The sequence below is a fragment of the Hemitrygon akajei genome, unplaced genomic scaffold (assembly GCF_048418815.1).
Source record: "Hemitrygon akajei unplaced genomic scaffold, sHemAka1.3 Scf000069, whole genome shotgun sequence".
NCBI lineage: Eukaryota > Metazoa > Chordata > Chondrichthyes > Myliobatiformes > Dasyatidae > Hemitrygon > Hemitrygon akajei.
Genome location: NW_027331955.1, coordinates 2,151,269 through 2,171,120, shown reverse-complemented (window position 1 = coordinate 2,171,120; position 19,852 = coordinate 2,151,269). Strand labels below are relative to the sequence as shown.

Here is a 19,852-nt window from a genome sequence, read left to right as displayed (position 1 = left end):
AAATTTCCTGCAACCGTAGTATTTCTCCCTCTTCATTTTAATGCACAGATAGTAAACTGATTGCCACTCTAAACTATAAATACCATCCCACCCCAACCAATTTGTTAGTTCAGAGTTCATTCTGACCCTGGTGTAACACATCCCACACAGTCAATGCTCACAGCATCCTTTCCTCCCACTATCACTCTGTTACATTTGCTCCCGAGGCCACTGTCTCTACGCTGAGAGGCGGTGACCACAGAGCGATAAAAACTGCAACACTTGCTGCAGCTCTGATGGGCCGTTACCCTGGAAACAGAGGAAATGTCTCACCGAAAATAAACAAAAAATGAAATAACAAACTCAACTTCAGATGCTATGGGTTACATTATGGCAAAGATTAACACTGTAGCCATTTTGTAACGGTGAAACTAAAATTGAAATGGCTGCTTTTTACCCTGCCACGTGCTGTGTTCAATTAAACCTCTGGTAGTCCTAACTGTCAGAAAAACAATTCTGGAAAAGATGCAAAGCAAAACTTCACAATGAAGACAAAGTTTGAAAGAGAGATTGCTGAAATATATCATTGCAGCATTGGGAACAGTCTGGGCAGAGGTTGAACAAGATGGTTGATATAGATCATTGAGATGGCGGGATACAGGCTGGACAGAGATTGGATAAGATGGTTGATATATATCACTGATTTGGTGGGACAGAGGCTGGACAGAGGTTGAACCAGATCGGCAGGGAATGAGCAGATGGAGCCAGATGGGAGAATGGGATGAAGGGCGATCTCTGATGTCCCTCCCGCAATACACAGACACTGAAATAATAGTACGCACGAGTAGATAACAGATTCCAATATTACAAAACCAGAACAAACAATAAGAATTTTGGTATATGTCATTTTCTACTCTACACGCTTTATCAATTCACCGCAGAAAGTATCCCATCCCGATACTTCACATCTTCATATAGCTACTGCTCTTCCTTTAATTGAATGAAATAGTGGAGAACAGTGATAGAGCTGAGTACGTAATAGAAACCAACCTCCTCTCCATGGACTCTGTCTATTCTTCCCACTGCCTCAGTAAAACAGCCAACATAATGAAAGATCCCCACAACCCTGAACATTCTCACTTCTAATGCCCCATAGGGGAGAAAATAAAATAAAACAGAAACATGCCACCGGGCTCAAGGACGGTGTCGATTCTGCTGTTAGAAGCGAACAGCGTGATGAGTGGACTCCTGACTTCACAGTCTAAATCGATGTGACCTTGCACCACATATTTACCTGCACTTCACTTTCTCTGTAACCAGAATGATTTCATTTTCCTCAATGTCCTGCTGCAATGTATTGATTTGTATGGATGATACCAAAGACATGATTTTTACTCTACCTCTGTACATGGAAAACATTCCCCATTTCATTCGTGTGGGAATATTAGACAGCCTGGGTTGCTCCTTTGGAAATTCCGGAGGGAGTGTACACATTTCCGAGAAACCCAGATAAATGAACAAGACTTAATTCTCGCATTAATAGGGCCAGATATCGGGAAACACTGTCAGCATTTCGGCAATTTGTGGTAATGGAAAGAAGATGGAAATAAACTTCCCAGTCCCCCGAGAGGACGTGAGAGATCTGGATTTCACTGTCCTGTCTGAACTGGAAAAGATGGAACTACTCATACACGTGGAGGAGTGTCCCGAGAATGCGGTTACTCTGTTTAACACTTTCTGTCTGCAAGAACACAACAGGCCAAACGGCCGCTTCCAGTGTGCTGGAAATATGTAAAACAATTATCGACCCCGGGCATCGATCCAGGTGAAGTGTGGATCCGATACCGGGCAGGGTGATGAAGGTAAAGTTCACCAGGTACATCTTAACGGATGGGTTCAGTCTCGGCATCACCACCTCATCCCGCTCCTGGGACCAGAACACCAGGGGCTGAGCGGCGGCTCATCTCAGGCGGTTCCGTGTGAAGGTCCCATAACCCGGACCGACCACGACAGGTTGTATTCAGGAAGCGGGACGAGACCACCGGTTCGAGGATGTTAACGGGACTCCCCGCCCATCATCAGGTGCCCAACTTCCCCTGGGATTGGCTTCAGTACTCACCGATGGGAAAATGTCGGTCGCGTTCACCCCTAGTAACCGGTTATCAATACTCACTGATGAGAACTTGATCAATTGTTCCCGCAGACAGCGATCGGTCCTCCGGCTCCCAGCTGACGACCCGCTTCGACAGAGAACGGAACGAAAACCATCGACCTTCCGGAGACTGTGAGAGCGGGGGCGGGGCCTCGGAAGCGAAAACCTGAGATACTGCAGATCTGTGTTTGAAATGGGAGCGAGAACCTGGATCACGTGACGGGTGGAGGGTCTCCCACCTGAACCGGTGACTCTACTCTTCGCCCCTCACACACTGCCCGATCTACCAGCCACATTTTACATATTATTTCATATTTAGCCCAGCTACATTTTTAATCTCTCCCTCTGCATCTTCCCCGTCCCCATCGCTCCACCACCCGGTTCTCAGAGTTACTGGATCAATTCTCATCCCGGTCCGACACTGAATTCCCACCCGAACAAGAATTGTGCAGGTTTCATTGAAATCACTTCTACGTTTATAAACACTAATTTCTATTCACATTCCTCCGGAGCCTCGCTGGACAGCAGCACTGAAACATCAAGTGAGAAACAGGAGAAGGTGGCCATTCAGCCCCTCTAACCATCAACAAAATGGCGGCTGCTCTCCCATCTCAGCCACATGTTTCTCCACGATCCTCATTTCCTCGATCCCTTCGGTCTCCACACATCTGCCGGCTTCTATTTTATGTGAAGACGATCAATGAGACTTCATCGTCCTCAAGGAATCAGTCGGTGAATCTCTAAAACAAGCTCACTCTTACTTGTTAGATAATTCTCCATAGAATTTAATTCCATTTCTGCAGCCCCGTGTTGTCCCAATCACTCACCTCCCACCCCTGTCTCTAATTCAACCTTCCCACCACCACCACCCCCCTTCACCTGGATCCAGCTTTTGCCCCATCCTCACCCTTCACCTCTTTTCTCTGTCTATTTCCCGTCCACTCTCAGTCCAGAGGGAGGGTCTCGGCCCGAAATGTTGACAGTCCATTTCCCTCCACAGATGCTGCCCGATCCACTGAGTTCCTCCGACAGTTTGTTCTTTGGTCTGTATAACCCGTGTTAGAATGGGGAGCGGGATTTTACACCATATTCCAGGCACAATCTCAGCAAAGCACAAATAATTATTATGGTAATTGCCACACTTAAACACGAGAAAGCCTGCAAATGCTGGAAATCCAAAGCAGCACACACAAAATTCTGGAGGATCTCAGCACACCAGGCAGTATGTATGGAAAAGAGTGAACAGTCAACAGTTTGGACACTGAGCCTTTTTCATTCCTGAGGAGGAGGGGGAAGATATGTGAATAAAAATGTCGGCGAAGATAAAGAGGGGAGCTGGAAGGTGATTGGTGAAGTCAAGTGATGGACAGGTCAAGGGCTGGATAATAAAGAATCGGAGAGTTGTCAATGGGAGAAAGGGAAAGAGGAGACCCGGGGGAAGAGACAGAGGGGAGCTGGAAGGTGATTGGTGAAGTCAAGTGATGGACAGGTCAAGGGCTGGAGAATAACGAATCGGAGAGTTGTCAATAGGAGAAAGGGAAAGAGGAGACCCGGGGGAAGAGACAGAGGGGAGCTGGAAGGTGATTGGTGAAGTCAAGTGATGGACAGGTCAAGGGCTGGAGAATAAAGAATCGGAGAGTTGTCAATAGGAGAAAGGGAAGGAGGGGACCCAGGGGGAAGAGACAGAGGGGAGCTGGAAGGTGATTGGTGAAGTCAAGTGATGGACAGGTCAACGGCTGAAGAATAAAGAATCGAAGAGTTGTCAATAGGAGAAAGGGAAAGAGGAGACCCGGGGGAAGTAATAGGCTGGTGAGCAGAAATGAAAGTTCAGAGTGGAGAAGAGTGAAGTGGGTGGGGGGCGATTTGTTTACTGGAAGGAGAATTCAACATTCATACAGTCAGGTTGAAGGGTACCCAGATGGTGTTGTTCCTCCACCCTGAGGACGTTCTCATCTTGGCACAAGAGGAGGCCATTGATCGAGATCTTTGAATGGGAATCAGAATTAAATACTTAGGCCACTAGGAAGGCTCCCCTGTGGCAGATAGAACAGAGATTCTCGACAAAACGGTTTACCAATTTATGGTGGGTCTCACCAATGTAAAGGAGGACGCATCGGGAGCAGGGAATACAATAAGCGACCTCAGCAGATACGCAGATGAAGTGTTGCCTCACCTGGAAGGACTGTTTTGTGTCTGAATGGAGGTGAGGGAGGAGGTGTACGGGTAGGTGTAGCGCTTAGGCCGCTTGCAGGGATAAGTGGCTGGAGGGAGATCAGTGAGGAGGGATGAATGAACAAGGGAATTGTTGAGAGACTGATCCCTGTTGAAAGAAGAAGGCAGGCTGCGAGCGAGGAAGGTAAAGATATGTTTAGTTGTAATATCTCTCCGGAGAACACTGCCAGTTCCGTAATCCTGGAGTCCCATCCCAGGATTATAGACCAAGCACCAACACTCCCAGGACTCTTTCCATTCAGTAATATTCAGCAGTGTCTGGTCTAATCCCAGTTCTAAAATTAACACTCCGCTCCATCCCATAATAGAACTAGAACCTGATGACTCTTTAACTGGGCGGGGAACCCGGGCTATGGGTCGCCAGTGGGTGGGGATATATATTTAACTTGTCTTCAGCAGGTAATTTGAGCGCTTCTGTTTATTATCGTATTGCGGAGCGGGACCTGGATCAGTGCAATTCGCCGCCACTTCCCCCACAGTGAAACTACAAGTAAACGCTTTTAATATAAAATTGTAAATAAATCACTGGAAACCCAGTACAGGTTTTTGTCTTTTTGATGCACAGATATTGGCTAACTGCAAGATGTTTGTGGCATCCTGAAGAGATTTGCATAAATAAATACATACATTCATTGTTATCTTTTTATTCCAACATAAACATCATATATTCCATATAGTAAATGCTCAAGGCATCCTGGCATCCACACCGGCTCCTGAGGCCACTGAGGGGCAGTGACCAGAGAGTGATAAAAATGTTCAACACTCTGTAGCTCTGGTGAGCTGTTACCCTGGTGATGGAGGAAGTGGCTCAGCAGAACTAACTGAAAATAGGAAATAAGGAACCTCACATGCTCTGAGTTTCATCATGATAAAGATGGATACTGAGCTCTCAGCCGTTTTGTAATGGGAAGCTAAAATTCCAGTTGCTGTGTTAACCCTGTCCCGAGGTCAATCCAATAAATTTGTTGTGACTTCCATCTCTACAGAACTTCCAGCAGTGCAGAAGCTGGTCCAAAAAAAAAAAACACGTTGTTGGATGAGGCTTCAAATGGCAACTATGGGATACTTAAAAATATATCACACAATACATTGTGGTGATAAACATAAAGTTTACTTCTTTGTTCAATTAAGTGGTTAAAATTCCATCATGTTCTTGTGGCTGCCAATAGCTTATATCTATGATCAACCCCAGGCATTGATTCATGCTCAATTCAGATCCTGTTACTGGACAGAATGATGGAAGAGCAGGTTCCCATATACAATTGAATAGATTGAGCTTGTAACCTCAGTTACTAGACTCCCCTACTGTTGAATACATCTTGTCCCTATGCACTCTATCCAGACCTCAGGATTTCATTGAGGTTCCTGTTCCCAGAGTCACCACTCCTCCATTGAGATCAGGCCCAGAAACACCAAATGCTCCTCATACGTAAAACTTTTCATTCCAGAATCACTCTTGTGAACTTTGTAAACAACAACAGTAATGAGCACATTCCCTCGGATACAGACAATTTGGTGGCGGAATAATTTATTGAGACACATGTACTACTTCGTACTGCCCAATTAACTGTCAAAAATGATCAGCGTGCTATCTAGTCAAGGCACTGAAAAGGATGGGGTAGATCTTCAATAATTTTTGTTTGCCTGCATTTACCTGGGAGACAGATACAGTGACTATAGAAATCCGGAAAAGTTCGTCTTGTTTTAGATTGTATGCAGATTACAGAACAGGTGCTTGGTGAATTAGAATGGACAAATACCCCGGGCCTGAAAAGGTGTTCCCTCGGACACTGTGGAAGGCCAGTGCACAAACTGCTGAACACTGTTAGATACATATGAAATGCACAGGGCTATAAATGATATGCCAGAGGATGGGAAGATAGCTGGTTTGCTCATTTGTGTTAGAAAGACTAGAAAAATAAGAAGGGATACTATAGGCACGTGATCCTGACGTCAGTCTTGGGTATGTCCTTGGAAGGTATTTTAAGAAATGGAATTCATAGTTTTCGAAATACTGGGCTTGATGAGGGATAGTCAGACTGGGAGTTCATGTCTAATCAAATTATTCTGCATAGGAGGCTGGTCCAAAAGGGAAAGGTAAATAAGATTCAGGAGGAAGCAAGTGGAGAACCCGGAGAGTGCTGGCAGATGGTTGCCTCTCTGAATGGAGGCATGAGACTCACGAGGTGCCTCAGGGAAAGTGACTGGGTGCTTGGTACTAACGTTAATGATTGAGATAACAGATGAAAATGTGGCAAACTAGATCAGCAAATTTGTGGATTATACCGAGATGGGACGTAGCAGGCAGTGAGAAAGTCTACCAAAGGTGCATTGTGATCTGGACAAGCTGAAAGTCAGGTTACTAACTGCAGAGGGAATTTAGTGCAAACACCAACAATCTCTTACAATTTGGCAAGATAAACCGGGGTTTGACTTGCACAGGTAATGGCAAGGTTCTGTGGTATTTGACAAAATGAACTTACATCGGAATACAGATCCACAAATGCTTAAGATTTACCACACAGTTAGCTGTATTAAAAAGCTACAAATGCAAGGCACACTCCAGATATAAGGAAACGGATATAAACGAAACGGGAAATAACAACTGAGTTGGTGGCATACAGGCTGGACAGAGATTGTACCAGATGGTTGATATATATCATTGAGGTGGTGGGATTCAGGCTGGACAGAGGTTAAACAAGATGGTTGATATATATCAATGAGGTGGTGGGATATAGACTGGACAGAGTCTGAACAAAGAGGTTGATATATATCATTGAGTTGCTGGGATACAGGCTGGACAGAGGTTGAACAAGATGGCTGATATATATCATTGAGGTGGTGGAATACAGGCTGGACAGAGGTTGAACAAGATGGTTGATATATATCATTGAGGTGGTGGGATACAGACTGGACAGAGGTTGGACAAGATATTTGATATATATCATTGAGGTGGAGGGAACCAGACTGTACAGAGGTTGAACAAGATGGTTCATCTTTCTCCTTGAGGTGGAGGGATGCGGATTGGAGAGAGGTTGAACAAGATGGTTGATATATATATATCAATGAGTTGGTGGGATACAGACTGGAAAGATATTGAACAAAATCGGCATGGAGTAAACTGATGGAACTACGTGGGAGAAAGGATCAATGACAATCACAGATTGTCCTCCAGCAATACGCAAATACTAAATTAATATTGAATGAAACGATTCTAAAATGATAAAGATGGAACAAACAACAGGATCTTTGAATTGTGACCTCTGTCCCTCACTAAATTTCATCAATCTACCATAGGGAGTATCCCAACAGGATTCTGCACGCGTTCGTACGGCTACTGCTTTGCTCATGACTGCAAGGAACTGCTGAGAGCTGTGGACAGCTGAGGACATCACGGAAACCTATCTGCCCACCATGGACTGTGCCTGTACTTCCTGTGTGATCGGTAAAGCAGGCACAGAATTATCTTACAACGCTGGACAGTCTGGAATCCTACTTGGGTAGAATATAGAAAGGAAATGGAAAACACTACAAACAGGCTTAAGGACAGATTCCATTCTGCTGTTATAAGAAAAATAAACGGTCCACAGCAAAATAAGGTGGACTTTAACCTAACAATATAACTTGCTATGACGTTGCACCATTTCTTTACCTGCCCTGCTATTTCTGTGAAACAATAATGCATTGCTACTCTCTGTTAATTTTTTTTATCTGATATCACTTCAATATTCTGTTCTGTTCTATTGATCGGTATGGATGGTATGCTCTACGGGATTTTCATTGCACTTCGTTACAGGGGAATAATAAACAGATTTCCCATTTTAATTGTGTGGAGATAATGGACAAACTGGGCCAAAAATCATTTAAAAAGTGTGCAAAGAAACTTGGGAGTGCTTGTGTAGTTTTCCTGCAGGTTAGTGTTCAGGGTAAATCGATGGTGAAGAAGGCAAATGCGATCTATGGATTCATTTCAAGAGGACTGCAATATAAAAGAAAGGATGTACTGTTGAGAATTTATAAAGTCCTGATGAGGCAACACTTAGAGCATTCTTAGCACGTTTGGGCCATTAACATAAGAAAAGATGCGTTAGCAATGGAGAGGATTAAAAGGCGGTTCAGGAAAATGATTCCAGGTTTGATCCCAAAGAGCGTGTTCCTATGATGTACTTTTCTATGTTATGTTCTATCTCCACTCGACCATACGATATAGGAGCAGAATTAGGGCCATTTGGCCCACCAAGTCTACTCCACAATTTCATCATGACTGATCCAAGTTTCCTCTCATTCCCAGTCTCCTGCCTTTTCACCATATCCTTTCATGCTCTGACCAATCAGGAATCTATCAACCTCTGTCTTAAATATACACAAAGATTTGGCCACCACAGCTGTCTGTGGCAAAAGATAAACTTCCACAGATTCAACATTCTATGGCAAAAAAAATTGCTACTCACCCCGTTCTAATAGGGCGCCCCTCTATTCTGAGGTACGGTCATCTGCTTGTAGTCTATCCCACCAGAGGAACCATCATCTCCATAGCATCTCTATCAAAGTTATTTTCACCATTCGTCAGGCTTCAATAAGGTCACCCCTCATGCTTCTGAATTCTAATGAATACTGGCCCAGAGGCATCAAACGCGGGTCATATGACAAACCATTCAATCATTGAATCACTTCCGTGAACAACCTATACAGGTAAAACACATTCCTTTCGAAGTTAAGAGGCCCAAACCTGCTCAAAACACTCCAAGTGCGGCCTCAGCGGTGCTTTATGAAGTTTCAACATTACATCCCTGCTTTTATATTCTATTCTTCTTGAGATGAATGCTAACATCGCATTTGACTTCCCCACCACAGACTTAACCTGCAAATTAAACTTAAGAGAATCCTCCACAAGGATCCCCAAGTGCCTTTGCACCTCAGTTTTCTTTTCTATCTTGAAAAAAATTAACACTTCCATTTTGTCTAACAAAGTGCATGACCATACACTTCTCGACACTGTATTCCATTTCATTGCCCAGTTTCCTAATTATTCTATGTCCTTCTGTAGCCTTTCTAAATCCTCAAAACCACATGCTCCTCGAACTATCTTCATACCACCTGCAAACATTGCAACAAAGTCATTAATACCATTCTCCAAATCATTAACATATGACTTAAGAGAATCGGTCCAAAAGCAGACTCCTGTGGAGTATCACGAGTCACTGGGAGTGGTTTCCAATCAAACACTGCTTTATCCATTTCAGAATCTGTCTGGTAACGCCATGATCTCGTAGCTTGTTAAGCAACCTTATGTGTGGCAGCGTAACAAAGACCTTCTGAAAATCCAAATGTGCAGCATCAACAGATTCTCCTTTGTCTATCATGCTTGTTATATCTTCAAATAATGCCCCATTAGATTTATCAGGCAAGACTACGGCCTATTTTCTGACGGATCTCAAAGTTCCCTGAGACCACATCCTTAATAATCAACTTCTATATCGTCCTAAATACTGAGGTCAAACAAATTGACATATGGGCTCCCTTCTGCCCCATTCCTTTCTTGAAGAGTGAAGTGACATTTGTTATTTTTAAGACTTCCGGAACCATTACAGAAGCTAGTGATTCTTGAAAGAACATTATTAATGTCTCACGATCAATTCAGCCACCGCTTTTAGAATTCTGGGGTACATGCCTTCTAGTCCAGGTGACATATCTGACTTCAGACCTTTCAGTTTCCCAAGAAATCACTTTCTCGAAATGTGCTAACTTCACACACTTCATGCCCCCTGACACCCGGAACTTCCAATACACTGCTAGTCTATGAAGACTGGTGTAAAATGTATCTTCAGTTCTGCCACCATTACCGCCCCCCCCCCTACTACCTCTCCAGTGTCGTTTTCCAGCGTTCTGATATCCAGTCGAGCCTCTCTTTTACACTTCATATATCTGAAGAAATGTTTAGTAACATCTTTAATATTATTGGCTCGTTTTCTGTAGTATTTCACCTTTACCTTTCTTATGACTTTTTGTTGTCTTCTGCTTGTTTTTACAACTTTACCAATCGAACTACTTCCTAAAAATTGCTGCTCTGCTGCCGTCCCATCGTTTCCAATCAATTGTGGCCAATTCCCCTCTCCTGCCTCTGTAATTCCCCGTACACCACTGTAATGATGGTACCTCTGCAATATCGATACGCCTGTCTTTAGCTTCTCCTTCTGGAGTTTCTATTTGACTCTCACTAGCTGAGAGACAGGGAAGAGTGAGAGGGACTTTCCAAACACGGATTGAACACTAAACCCCGGACCGTGTTCACTGGTAAACATGGAGCAGCCCATTAACTCACAGCCTCTCACTGTGAGAGAAGGAAAGGTAACTCCTTTTCTTCACTGATTCCAAAGGACCTCCAGAAGGAGGAAAGGCCAGTCCCATCTGTTGAAGCAATGAGGTCGGGTGAAGCCCAAACACTGCAAATACTATATTCCTGGTCTCCCCATCCTAGCCTTATAACCCATGGCCCAGGACTTTTTACTGCCCAGTAACGTGCTGCATTGTCTCAGCTATTCCCAGTTCAAATCTAACACGCCTGAACCAACCCATAACGGAATAGTAACATAGAGGAAGCTTTGTCTGGACGGGGATCGGGGTTGAATTCCAGGCCTTGGGTCACAACGCGGACGCGGATACATTTCAGCTAATCTAAACTGAGCATACTTGGTGATTATTTTATTGTTGAGTGAGACCTCGACCAGGTTAGTTAGCCGCCTTATTTCCATACAGTAAATGCTCAAAGCATCCTGGAATCCACACTGGTTCCTAAGGCCACTCTGTCTCCACAGTGACTACAGTTGGATAAAATCTTCCCTTCTTGAAGTTCTGGTGCTCTGTTACCCTGGTGACTGAGGAAGAGGCCCAGCACAAGTAAAGGAAAAAGGAAGCAACCTCACATGCTGTGAGTTTCTTTATGACCCAATGAAAACTGAACACTCAGCAATGTTTTAATGTTGAAACTGAAATACCAGTAAATCTGCTGTCAGCTCCTTCTGCACAGCACTTTCAGCAGTGTTGAAGCTGGACATTAAATACGGTCAGTCTGCTTCAAAAGTCGGTTATCTGTTATTTGCAAAATATATCACACAACACATTGTGGTGATATTCATGAAGTTTCCTTTTTTGCTTAGTTAAGCGATTAAAAATTCTAACAAATTTTTGTAGCTTCGAATAACTTAAAAGTAGAGTTGACAGTACAGGCAACATTCTGACCCCACTGCTGGATAGAATTATGGAGGAGAAGATTTGTAGATACAACTCAGTGATTTGTGAGGTTTTGTTATCTGTTCCAAGATATCTCTCCTGATGAAAACATCTTCATCCGTCCACTCTATGGAGTCATCAGTATTTGCTACGTTTCAATGAATTTCCCCCTCCTTGCGTGCCCCATCATCCCTTTGAGAACAGGCCCAGTGACAGTAAATGCTTCACATACATTAAGCTTTTCATTCCAGAAATCATTATTATAAATAACTACTGTAATGAGCACATTTACACGAGTAACAAACTATTTGGTGGCAGTATATTTATTTGAGAAAACCTGTTGTTTCCTTACAGCTCCATTAACTGGACAAACGAACTTCTGAAGATCAGCCTGCTCATGTAGGCACGGAGCCAAAAGAAATGGGGGAGATCTTCAATGATTTATCTGGGTGTGCATGTATTCGGGAGACAGCTATAGAGATGATAGAAATGAGGAAACGTTCGCCAGGTGTTGGATTGCATCCAGTTTACAGAACAGGTGCTTGCTCTGTTGAGCTGAATTGTGAAGGATAAATCTCAGTAACCAGTGGCAGCTTTGTCTGGACGGGAATCGGGGTTGGATCCTGGGCCTTGGGTCACAGCGCGGACACGGATATATTTCAGCTAGTCTCCGCAGGTAAACTGAAAACCACTTCTTGATTATTTTATTGTTGAGTGGAGGGAGAAGATTTGCCTTTTCTACCGATACACAAATATTGACTGATTGCAAGATGTTCGTGACAGCCTGAAAGGATTTCCATAAATGCAATCCCAACATTCATTACTCATCTCTTCATTCCAACGCAGGCATCATATATTCCATACAGTAAATGCTCAAAGCATCCTGGAATCCACACCTGTTTCTGAGGCTACTGTGTATCCACAGTGATTACAGTGCGATAAAACTTTCAACCCTCCTTGAAGTTCTGGTGGGCTGTTACCCTGGTAACTGAGGAAGAGGCCCACCAGAAGTAAATGAAAAAGGAAGTAACAGTCTCAAACTCACATGCTGTGAGTTTCTTTATGACCACAATGAATACTGAACACTCAGCAATGTTTTAATTTTCAAACTGATATACCAGTAGATCTGCTGTCAGCTCCTTCTTCACAGCACTTTCAGCAGTGCTGAAGCTGATCATTAAATACGGTCAGTCTGCTTTAAAAGTCGGTTATCTGTTATTTACAAACTACATGACACTGCGTTGTGGTGATATTCATGAAGTTTCCTTCTTTGCTTAGTTAAGCGACTAAAAATTTTTAAACAATTAGTTGTAGCTTCGAAAATCGTAGAAGTACAGTTGACTATACAGGCCAGTTTCTGACCCTGCTACTGGATACAATTATGGAGGAGAAGATTTGTAGATACAACTCAGTGGTTCGCGAGGTTTTGTTCTCTGTTCCAAGACACCTCTCCTGATGAAAACATCTTTATCCGTCCACTCTATGGAGTCACCAATATTTGCTATGTTTCAATGAGTTTCCCCCTCCTTGCGTGCCCCATCATCCCTTTGAGAGCAGGCCCAGTAACAGTAAATGCTTCACATACATTAAGCTTTTCATTCCAGAAATCATTATTATAAATAACTACTGTAATGAGCACATTTACACGAGTAACAAACTATTTGGTGGCAGTATATTTATTTGAGAAAACCTGTTGTTTCCTGACAGCCCCATTAACTGGACCAACGAACTTCTGAAGATCAGCGTGCTCATGTACGCATGGAGCCAAAAGAAATGGGGGAGATCTTCAATGATTTATCTGGGTGTGCATGTATTCGGGAGACAGCTATAGAGATGATAGAAATGAGGAAACGTTCGCCAGGTGTTGGATTGCATCCAGTTTACAGAACAGGTGCTTGCTCTGTTGAGCTGAATTGTGAAGGATAAATCTCAGTAACCAGTGGCAGCTTTGTCTGGACGGGAATCGGGGTTGGATCCTGGGCCTTGGGTCACAGCGCGGACACGGATATATTTCAGCTAGTCTCCGCAGGTAAACTGAAAACCACTTCTTGATTATTTTATTGTTGAGTGGAGGGAGAAGATTTGCCTTTTCTACCGATACACAAATATTGACTGATTGCAAGATGTTCGTGACAGCCTGAAAGGATTTCCATAAATGCAATCCCAACATTCATTACTCATCTCTTCATTCCAACGCAGGCATCATATATTCCATACAGTAAATGCTCAAAGCATCCTGGAATCCACACCTGTTTCTGAGGCTACTGTGTATCCACAGTGATTACAGTGCGATAAAACTTTCAACCCTCCTTGAAGTTCTGGTGGGCTGTTACCCTGGTAACTGAGGAAGAGGCCCACCAGAAGTAAATGAAAAAGGAAGTAACAGTCTCAAACTCACATGCTGTGAGTTTCTTTATGACCACAATGAATACTGAACACTCAGCAATGTTTTAATTTTCAAACTGATATACCAGTAGATCTGCTGTCAGCTCCTTCTTCACAGCACTTTCAGCAGTGCTGAAGCTGATCATTAAATACGGTCAGTCTGCTTTAAAAGTCGGTTATCTGTTATTTACAAACTACATGACACTGCGTTGTGGTGATATTCATGAAGTTTCCTTCTTTGCTTAGTTAAGCGACTAAAAATTTTTAAACAATTAGTTGTAGCTTCGAAAATCGTAGAAGTACAGTTGACTATACAGGCCAGTTTCTGACCCTGCTACTGGATACAATTATGGAGGAGAAGATTTGTAGATACAACTCAGTGGTTCGCGAGGTTTTGTTCTCTGTTCCAAGACACCTCTCCTGATGAAAACATCTTTATCCGTCCACTCTATGGAGTCACCAATATTTGCTATGTTTCAATGAGTTTCCCCCTCCTTGCGTGCCCCATCATCCCTTTGAGAGCAGGCCCAGTAACAGTAAATGCTTCACATACATTAAGCTTTTCATTCCAGAAATCATTATTATAAATAACTACTGTAATGAGCACATTTACACGAGTAACAAACTATTTGGTGGCAGTATATTTATTTGAGAAAACCTGTTGTTTCCTGACAGCCCCATTAACTGGACCAACGAACTTCTGAAGATCAGCGTGCTCATGTACGCATGGAGCCAAAAGAAATGGGGGAGATCTTCAATGATTTCCCTGGGTGTGCATGTACTAGGGAGACAGCTATAGAGATGATAGAAATGAGGAAACGTTCGCCAGGTGTTGGATTGTATCCAGTTTACAGAACAGGTGCTTGCTCTGTTGAACTGAATTGGGATGGATAAATCTCAGGACTTGACAACATATTCCCTGGAAGCATTTGGGACTCTAGTGTTGAAACTGCGCGAATGCTACCAGTGACATATAAAATGGTCATGGCTACAGATGATGTGCCAGCCGACCAGAGGAGAGCCACAATGTTCACATTTGTGTTGGGAAGGTTCGGTACATATGAAGGGTAACTGACCTCAGGCCTGGGTAAGTTATTGGAAGGGATCACAAGGAATGAGATATGTAAGATTTCGATAGAAAGGGATAGTCAACCTGGCAGGCCTTATCTAATCTGATTATGGACGTTTTTGAGGAAATTATCAAGAAGCTTGATGAAGTGAATGTGGGGGTCTTTGCCTATATTGACGTTAACAAGGTGTTTGATAACATTCTGCATGGGAGGCTGGTCCAAAACGGTAAGGTGCGTAGAATTCAGGATGAATCACGGGTAGAAGCCAGAGAATGCTTGCAGATTATTGTCCATCTCGGCTGAATAGAGACATGTGACCTGCGGGGTGTTGCAGGGAAAGGACCGGGCTCCTTGGTATTAATATTAATGATTTAGATGAAAGAGGAAATGTACCAAGCTGGACCGGCAAATCGATGGATTATACCAAGATAGGGATGTAGGAGACAGTGAGAAACGCTACCGAAGTTGCTCAGTGTTCTCTACCAGCTGGGAAGTTGGGCTAAATCTAGAAGAGGGCATTTAATGCGGACAACGGTGGGCTGTTGCAGTTTGACAGGGGAAACCAGGACATGACTTACACAGTGAATGGGAAAGGTCTGCGCTGTGTGACAAAATAAATTGACATGGGAATACTGATCCAGAATCCCCTGAAAGTGGGACTAGAGTTCGATGGCATTTTAAAGAGAGTTCCGGGAATATTAGTCTTAATAAATCAGGGCATGGTCAGGGGAATTGGGATGTTAACGCTAAAGTTGTAGAAGACACTGTGAATCTAGATTTGCAGAATTGTGTGGACTGCTCATCAGCTACTTGAAGGCAAGATCTGAATAATCGTGAAGGAATCCAGGGAAAATTACACGGATGTTGCTGCTATTTAAAGAAAAGATGGCAGGGGTAAGATGAACAGATTTGAACTTGAGTAACTGGTGGATAGGAAAGTCAGCGCAGATCCCAGCTGGGGTTCCTACACTTTTTAATATCATGCACCCTCTGATTAACCGAGGGGTGTATTGAACCATCTCCCAGCAGAGGTGGTAGCTGCAGGTTGAATTGCAGCATTTAAGAGCAGTTGTCTATATGTACAGTACCTGGATGAAAGAGTTATGGAAGAGAGTAGTCAAGGTGCAGGTGGATGGGGCCAAACAACTAATGGAACGGATTAGATGGGCTGAAAGGCCTGCTTCTGTGCTATAGGAGAATGAATCTAAACTGAGCGTTCCATGCAAGTCTATTTCCCAGAAGAATTAAAACATTTCAGGGTAATGTCTTAAGAAGCCACAAATGAAAAAAAAAAACTAAAAAGTTGTAGAACTGAAAATAAACGAAAAGGGAAATATCAAACTCAAATCACAGCTGTGAGTTTCATTGTGACAAGGATCAACTCTACAGACAATTTATAACTGTGAGACAAAAATTCTAATGGCTAATTTAGCCCTGCCTCGAGCTGCATGCAGTTAACCTTCTGCTGTTTCTAGAGAGAAAAAAAGAAACAAAACAAAACAAAAAATTCTTGGAAGACTCCGTTAGGGAAAAGGAGGAAGAAAGTAATTCACAGCGAAAACAAATGTTAGAATAAATATTGCAGATATATCAGTGAGTTCATGGGATACGACTGGACAGAGGGTGAACATGATTGTTGTTATATAGAACTGAGGGATTGGATACAGGTTGGGCAGAGTTTGAACAGGATTGTCGATGTATATCCTCAAGGTGGGGGACACAGACTGGACAGAGGTTGAACAAGATGGTTGATATATATCTCATTGAGGTGATGGGATACAGGCTGGACAGAGGTTGAACAAGATGGTTGATATATATCATTGAGGTGATGGGATACAGACTGGACAGAGGTTAAACAAGATGGTTGGTATATATCATTAAGGTGGTGCGATACAGACTGGACAGAGGTTGAACAAAGTGGTTGATATATATCATTGAGGTGGTGGGATACAGGCTGGATATAGGGTGAATAGATGTTGAAGGAGGAATGGGCAGAAAAATGGTAGCTGGAGTTTAATGCGGACAGGTGTGAGGTGTTGCACTTTGGAAGGTCAAACCAAGGTGGAACATACAAGGTAAATGGTAGGACACTGAGGAGTGCAGAAAGATAGAGGGATCTGGGAGTACATATACATAATTCCCTAAAAGTGGTGTCGCAAGTAGATAGGGTTGTAAAGAGAGCTTTTGTTACATTGGCCTTTATAAATCAAAGTATAGAGTAAAAGAGTTGGAATGTAGTGGTGAGGTTGTATAAGACATTCGTGAGACCGAATTTGGAGTATTGAGTGCAGTTTTGGTCACCTAATTACAGGAAGGATATTAATAAGTTTGTAACAGTGCAGAGAGGGTTTACAAGGATGTTGCCAGGACTTGAGAAACTGAGTTATAGAGAAAGGTTGAATAGGTTAGGACTTTATTCCCTGGAGCGTAGGAGAATGAGGGGTGATTTGATAGAGGTGTATGAAATTATGAATGGTATAGATAGAATGAATGCAAGCAGGCTTTTTCCATTGAGGCCAGGGGAGAAAAAACCCCGAGGTCATGGGTTAAGGGTGAAGGGGGAAAAGTTTAAAGGGATCACGCAGAGAGGAGTGGGAATGTGGAATCAACTGCCAGATGAAGTGGTGAATGCGGGCTCACTTTTGACATTTAAGAAAAACCTGGACAGGTATATGGATGAGAGGGGTTTGGAAGGGTATGGCCCAGGTGCAGGTCAGTGGGACTAGGCAGAAAAATGGTTCGGCACAACCAAGAAGGGCCAAAAGGCCTGTTTCTGTGCTGTAATTTTCTATGGTTCTATGGAAAGCATTTAGTTATTTGCCCCTTATTTTTGGTAAGGTCATGAATTTAGGATGACAAGTGAAATATTTAAGGGGAATCGGAGCGGGAACTACATCACTCATAGGGAAGGGCGAATGTGGAATCAGCTCCCAGCGGAACTGGTAGATGCGGGTTCAATTGCAGTGTCTAAGAGAAGTTTGCGTGGGTACATCGATGAGAGAAGTATTGAGGCTGTGGTTTGCGGGCAGGTGGATGAGTCCAGGCAGAGAATGTGACGGACTAGATGGGCTGAAAGGACTGTTTCTGCGCTGTAGGGGAATAAATCTTAACTGAGCATTCTACGTAAGTCCATTTCCCAGAAAACACAAATCATTCCAAGCTAATGTTTTAAAAAGCTACAAAATCAAGAAACATTTTTAAGCTGATGAACCTAAAATAACCTAAAAAAGAAATAACAAACAACATCACATGCTGTGAGCTTCATTCTGACAAGTGTTAATGCTGCAGCCATTTTGTAACGGTGAAACTAAAAACTGTAATGGCTGCTTTCACCCTTTAAGACCATAGATATAGGAGCAGAATTGGGCCATTTGGGCCATTGAGTCTGCTCCGTCATTTTATCGTGACGCTTTTCTTCGGCTCCAATCTTCTGCCTTTCCCCAAACTTCTGCCTTCCTCCCGATACCTCCACCTTAAATCTACATACAAACGGCCTCCGCAGCTGCCTGCGGCAAGGAAATCCACAGATTCACCACTCTGATTAAAGAGATTCCGCCTCATCTCCGTTCTAAAAGGGCGCCCCTCTTTACTGAAGCTGTGACCTCTGGTCATAGACTCTTCCACCAGAGGAAGCACCATTTCCACATCCACTCTATCAAGGCTTTTCACCATTTGATATGATCCATTAGGGCCCCGCTCAGTCTTCTGAATTCCAGTGATTAATTGACCCAGAGTCATCAGACGCTCTGTATCTGACAAGCCGCTGAATCCTGGAACCATTTTCGTGAACCTCCTTTGAACCATCACCTGTTTCAGCACATTCAGTCTAAGATAAGCGATGCAGAACTGTTCACAGCATTCCATGTGAGTCCTCACCGGTGCTTTATGAAATCTCAACATGACTTTCTTGTTTTTACATTCTAGTCCTCTTGAAATGAATGTTAACATTGCATTTGCCTTCCTCACCACTGAACCAATCTGCAAATTAACCTTTTTGGAATCCTGTGCAATATCTCCCAAGTCCCTTTGCGTCTCAGTTGTTTGTATTTTCTGTCCATTTAAAAAAATAGTAAACCAGTTAATTTCTTCGACCAAAGTAAATCACCGTATCCTTCCCGACACTTTATTTCATTTGCCACATCTTTGCGCGTCCTCCTAATCTGTCCTAAATCCTTCTCCAGAAAATTACCTGCCCCTCTACCACCCTTCATATCCTCTGCAATCATTGCAACAACCATCAATACCATCATCCAAATCATTGACATATAAGGTAAAAAGAATCGGTCCCGTCACAGACCGCTGTGGAACACCGCGAGTCACCGGCAGCCGAACAGTAAAGGCTCGCCTTAATCCCACTCCTTCTCTCCTGCCAAACGACTACTGCTCTATACATGCTAAATGTTTCCTGCCACGCCCTGGGCTCGTAGCTTGTAACTCTTACCTTACCAGCTGTTGCATTCAATTAAACCTCTGGTAGTTCTAACAAAAAAAAAAGATTTCTGGAAAAACTCAGTGAGATAAAAGGTGAAAGATAATACTTCACAATGAGTCAAATGTTACAGGTAACTTTACTGATATACTTTACATCATTGAAGTGGGTACAGACGGGCTGGAGAGAGGTTCCACAAGATGTGAGTGAATGAGGGGACGGAACCATGTGGGTGAGGGATCAAGGACACTCACTGCTGGTCATTCAACAATAAACGGGGACTGAATAATACGACAGAAAAAGATCCTAAAAAGACAAACCTAGATCAAACAACAATAACTTTGGCTTAGGCACATTGCCCCTCTCCAATCCTTA

The 19,852-nt window shown here is 43.2% G+C and overlaps 1 protein-coding gene across 1 annotated transcript in view; it reads right to left on the bottom strand.

Moving 5' to 3' along the window:
• Positions 1 to 19,852, bottom strand: part of LOC140722110 (NACHT, LRR and PYD domains-containing protein 3-like) — a 61,469-nt gene that overhangs the window by 40,471 nt on the left and 1,146 nt on the right. The gene's annotated exons all lie outside the window — the stretch shown is intronic.